This window comes from Gekko japonicus, unplaced genomic scaffold, assembly GCF_001447785.1.
Source record: "Gekko japonicus isolate JY-2015 unplaced genomic scaffold, Gekko_japonicus_V1.1 scaffold1038, whole genome shotgun sequence".
In the NCBI taxonomy this organism is placed as follows: Eukaryota; Metazoa; Chordata; class Lepidosauria; order Squamata; family Gekkonidae; genus Gekko; species Gekko japonicus.
Window position 1 is genome coordinate 864,925 of NW_015176480.1, and position 6,038 is coordinate 870,962.

Consider the following 6,038-nt stretch of genomic DNA (forward strand, 5'->3'; position numbering starts at 1 on the left):
GTGCACTGCCAAAGTGGGATGGTTTTCAAAGTGCACACTGATTAGATTCACTAGAAGGAGCTCTGTTTTTAATCACATCTTTTCTTCAGAGTTAATAGCAGAAATTATATACAGACAAGCACATGCTTCAGGTACAATCTTATTAGAGGAGGTATAATTTGTCCCAGTTGACTTTTTAAAACAAATTCTAAGTTGGCAAGCAACCTGAGTACAGGCCACCTCTGTAAGAGCAAAATCACTTCCAGGCTGCAACATCTCTCATTGTGGTACCAGTAAGATGGAGTTTAGAAAGTCTGTTTCTATTCAGGTCTGGTAGGCATCTCTGTTAACATGTGCAGCCAGTAATATGGCATTTAGGAACTCTGTTGAAATGATGAACCATTTTTCTGCTAGGAACTGGCGCACAACCTATGAATACATTTCAAAATCACAGTCTGTCAATGGCTAAAAGCACCAGTAGGTCATGAATCACATCTTCCCCTTTTCATGGAGTATTGCCAAACAATGATGACTGGTGGTGGGGAGAAACAACCCTGCAGCATAAGAAACCTTCCAGATTGGTCTATACAGCTTCTTAGCCTCCTTAATTTATCGTGTACTGCACCATCCTTGTCTTTAGTATTTAGTTAATTTCAGTTTGTCTTTATTTATAGTACTTGACATGTTTCTGGTTGTGTGCACCCTAGAAATCACCTTGATGTAGATACTTTACTTTGGGTTCCCATATATGACATTTCTTTTGGCTAACCAACAACAACAAGAGTTTAATACGGTCAGAGACCAATCAAATAACATACACAATGTGAGTAAAATATACATTCAGTGACATATAAAATAAAAATCAGGACTGAGTTCTTGTGATAGGCCAATTCGATGCTTCCCTCTACGAATTGCTTCCTGAGTCTTATAGATTGTCTAGCAAATTTTGCCATATTTAGGGTAATCTGTTGGTCTCTACCAGCTAAGATCATGCCTAGGTAAAATCTGATATTCCTCCCTGGGAAATAATTACAAATCAGCATTATATTGGTGGCTCTAATATTTTGGTAAAGTCTACACTCAAATAAAACATGTTCCCTAGATTCTGTCTTCCTATCCCCACAGATGGACAATCTTTCCTCATATGGCTGTCTTTTAAACCTACCCTCCATAATTGTTGATGGTAGCATATCCTTTTGGCTAACCTTAAAAGCGTGATTTGACTCACCACACTTACTCTCGGCCAGTGGCGTACTGAGGGGGGCAGGGGGCAGTCTGCCCCAGGCACAGCTTAAGGAAGGCTTGGGGGGGGTCTTGATGTGTGTGCACGTGTGCATGCCTGGAAGTCATGGGGCTTTGGATGTTTCAGAGAGGTGGCTTGCTTGCCTACCCTGCCCTGGTATTCCTTGGAGGTCTCCCATCCAAGTACTTGACAGGGTCAGCCATACTTAGCTTCCAAGATCTGAGGGTATCGGGCTTGCCTGGGATATCCAGGTCAGGGCTTTTGAAGGGTGCCATCGAAGCCACTGTTGTCTTGCTGCCTTCTGCCAAATGTCTTCACTTTTATTTTTAAAATGCAGTTCTGGCTGCAGCCACTAGGGACACAGGGAAGACTGAGCATAGCCACAAGCTCTAGGATCAGCTAAACCCCCCTTTTCTCCAAGACTCAAGCAAACGTCTCTAACAGAGCATGCTGATAACTGCTACAGTAATTGCCAGCCTGCAGGTCATTTTCTCTTTCTTCCCTGAGGCTGCTTCGGTGGGGAGGGCAGGGTATAAATTAAATAAATACAATAAAAATTTCCTTGCACCCAACTCATCCAGATCTTGCAAAGCAGTAGTTAGGGTGTTGCAGCAAGATAAAACAACCTTTCCCTCTCTTAATTTCTCTCCCTGTTTTTCACATGTTTCTCATTCATTTGTGTCTCCCTTCACCTAATTTTTCTGTGCCCCCCCCCCACTTTACTTTCACTTTTTGGTCTCAAGACCTCATCCCTGTCCTGCTTGGTGACAGAATGTATTCAAACGTAGTATAGTAGCAAACCTTTGTTTTCAGGCTACTCTGTACACTGCAGTGGTTCTGCTGGGGTGCAAAATGCCTCCTCCTTCAGTTTCTACTGCAGAGATTCTCTGCTTTGACTTTAGTCCCTTGGAAACAATGTAGGATGGGGATGCCTTCTTTTTGGAGGTAGTGTATTTCTTAACATCCAGTCTGGGGAACCTTGTGATCACTATTTTGTGATGCTTTGGCTAATGTTAGTTAGTAAAGGTTAGTACAAAGGCAGACTCCTAGCTCTTGAAAATGCCTTGCAGATAGTTGTGACAGTCATTTCTGGGCTTCAAAATGGAGAACAGAAACCCTTCCAAGTGCCAGCTCAGAACAAAAGTGTTATGAAAGATTCTTTTTTGCTATCAAGTCACGGCTGACTTATGGTGACCCTGTAGGGTTTTCAAGGCAAGAGACATTCAGAGGTGGTTTGCCATCGCCTTCCTCCACTTCAGCTTTGCTTTGCTTCTGAGATCTGATGAGAACAGACTGTCCTGAGAGTAATGTGACTGGCCCAAGGTCACCCAGCAAGCTTCCATGGCATGAGTGGGGATTCGAACCTGGATTTCTTAGTTCCTAGTCTGACACTTTAACCACTATACCATGCTGCATCTCATGATGGATAGTAAGTTGGAATTTGATTTTTTTTTCCCCTGGCATGATTATATAAACCAAGTTAAATGCAAGAAATTTTTCACTGTCTGCATTTCTTTTCTGACCACTGAATACAAAGTTTAGGGACAGCGTCACCTTTAAGACTAAACTTTGTTCTGCCGCTTTAGACCAACATGGCTACCCACCTGAATCTATTCATTTTATTTCATGATTATTAATGAAAATAATTCAGTTGTACAGAGGAGGAACCCTAACCTGGATAGTCCCAGCCTAGCCTGATCTTGTCAGATCTCAGAAGTTAAGCAGGGCCAATGTGGAAGCAGGCAATGGCAAACCACCTCCAAATGTCTCTGCTGTGACTTGATGACAAAAAAAAATGGAATGGGTGTTAAAAATTATCTGCCCCGCATGCCAAATAAGTTAGGTACGCCACTGCTCTTAGCTTCTGTGGTTTAGTAATAGCTAAACACATGGCCAGCAAAACTGACTAGCAGAACAGAGGAGTTTCCATTCTGAAGCCACATGGTTTAATTATTAGACCAAAGTCACCTTGAACCAAGATGTAAGCATCTTTATACTATTTCCCAGAGGGTTTGTGTGTGTGTGTGTGTGCAGATACTTATTTCTGCCAACAGAGGGCTCACTCTCCCCCAACAGCTCTTTCTACAGACTCAAGGGCCTTTCTTCGTATGCAGAAAAATCCAAAAGGTTTTAAAAAACCATCAGGGAAGGTTGAACTCCCCCCAAAACCTTTTGAAATGGCCTCTGCAGGGATCTACTCCAGGCATCAATGGTGAGAGATTAGAATATTGGGTGGGGGCTTCTAACTGGCTATGTCAGTAAAAGGGCGGGGAAAGGGCCATTTCCAGGCCTCTTCCGGCCTTTGAGGGAGGGAGGGAGGGAGCGAGCGAGGGAGCGAGCCTTGGGGCCAGGCCTGACAAGGGTTGCCAGTGCCAGGCTGGGGAATTCCTAGAGGTTTTGTGGTAAATTCTCTGGAGGGCAGGATTTGGGGAATGGAGAGGCCTCAGCTGGGTATGCCACAGAGTCCACCCTCCAAAGCAGCCATTTTCTCCATGGGAAGTTATCCCAGTAGTCTGGAGCTGAACAGGAATTCCAGGGGATCCTCAGATCCCACCTGGAGGCTGGCATCCCTAGGCAACACCCTCTGGATGACTTGATACCACCTGATTTGCATGACTCAACTAGGCCTGGCTGCTTGCTGCTTTTCATCAGCAGCCACCCTATGAAAGCCAGTGTGGTGCAGCAGTTAGAGCTTCAGAGTAGGGTCTGCAAGACCCAGGTTCAGATCCCCATCTTGCGGTGGAAGCTGACTGGGTGATTTTGGACCAGTCACATACTTTCAGCCTAACCACCTAATCACAGGGTTGTTGTGCAGATAAAAAGGAGGCGAGAATAAATAAGTAAATAAAATAAAATTTGATCTCCACTGTGGAGAAAGACTGTAATTTTCCTAGGCAGAGGCTGTGGGGGAGGGGGGTGGAGACGAAAAGCTGAAGACAGATAAAGGCAGATAAAGGTAGGTTGGCTGTTGGGTGGGAAGGAAATAGGGTTGCCAACTCCAGGTTGGGAAATTCCTGGATATTTGAGGGGTGGAGCCCGGGGAGGGTGGGGTTTGAGGAGGGGAGGAACTTCAGACTGGTATAATGCCATAGACTCCACCGTCTGAACCAGCCATTACCTCCATGAGAACTACTATTGCCAGCCTCTGGGTGAGGGCTGGAGATCACCCAGAATTACAACTGTTGTCCAGGTGACAGAGATCAGTTCCCCTGGATAAAATGGCTGCTTTGGAGGGTTGAGTCTATGGCATTATACCCTACTGAGGCTGCTTGCCTCCCCACCTCCAAAAGGGAGAAAGAGTGTGAGACAGGTAGGGGTAGAGGGGAGGAAGCAAAGTTGTGAGGAATGGGATGAGCATCCCACAAGTTTCTTCTGGGTCTCCACTTGTTTCAGGTAATACCCAGAATTTGTATAGCACTATCTGTATTTGAAATGTTTCATATACATTATTATGGCCCCAGCCACACGGGCCAGATATCGCGGGGGGGAGGCATGGCTAATTGCCCCGGCGCAGTTTGATCCGCGATTACGCGATCAGACGCACCGGTGGCACACCTTGGCGCCGGCAGGTACCTTGGAGGTACTAGTTTTTTAAAGCACATTGTCGGCAGTAAGCCACGGGTGCGCTCCACTTCCCAGATGTTGGGGTATGATCGCGCCCGGATAATCTGCCCACCATCCGTGCCTCTCCCGTGCAACTTTGCCGTGTGACCGGGGCCTAGGTAGTCTTTACAATAATCCTGCCAGGCCAGAATTAATATCTCTCCATTACTGGGGAGGCAGGGGGCTAAGGCTGACATAGAGTGGCTGTGGCTGTAGTAAGAATTAAGACCAACTAGTGAGTTTGTGGCAGAGGAGATATATGAACCAATGACCTCCCAGACCATAGCTCACTCCATTAGCCACTGTGTTTACCAGTTAAAAATTCAATCTCTGTGTTTACCAGTTAAAAATTCAATCTCAGCAAAATATCCAGAAGTAAAATCATTCTATCCCTATTACAATGACCATAGTACTGTGCAAAACCAAAAGTAAAACTGAATATGGACTGTCATGATCTGGGCTGTGCCACCAGAGGCCTACTAGGCCCAGAGAGCCTGGCTAGCAGTAGGTGAGGCTTGGCCTACAACTCCCAGAAGCCCCTGAGAGGTTTTGGAGCCAAAATTGACCAATAGGGAAGAAGAGGGCTGGGAAACAAAAGAGCTGATGCCAGAGCAAAGGCTGTTCTTTCTTCCAGAGGGCAGAGCCAGAAGGAAGGCTGCTGCAGGAAGAAACCCTCATCCGGAGGGAAGGGTGAGTAGTCTAGTGTCACTTGGGATAGTGAGCTAGGGACAGTATATATTTAGACGCATTAGGGCATTGGATTTCTTTTCTTTTCACCCACTTACTGTTATTATTCTGCACCTTGTTGTTTGACCTCCTATAAAATAAACCTTTTCCTTGTTTCACTCTGCCGGGTCCTCACACCTGTTATTCAGCCAAAAGGAAGGTCTGAAGGTCTTGGGAGTATACTCTGGGCCTTCTCAAGGGAACCTAAATCCAGAGTGATGGCAGCGTCAGGTGACACCCCACCTGAGCCGTGACATGGACGTTTTGGAGCATTCAGTGGGAGGGTAAAAAACCTGAACTTCCAGTGGAAATGGAAATGGAAATGGAAATGGTTCAACTATCTGTGGGGAAAATATTTGTGAATGTAGGATTTCATTGGTAGGTTCAAAATAAACTCTACTACAAACATTTTCTTTTTGCTGGACCCTGGGGAAAGACTTAGCATGTCAAGAAATCTAACCAATTCCAAAGCTGCATTATTCTTCAT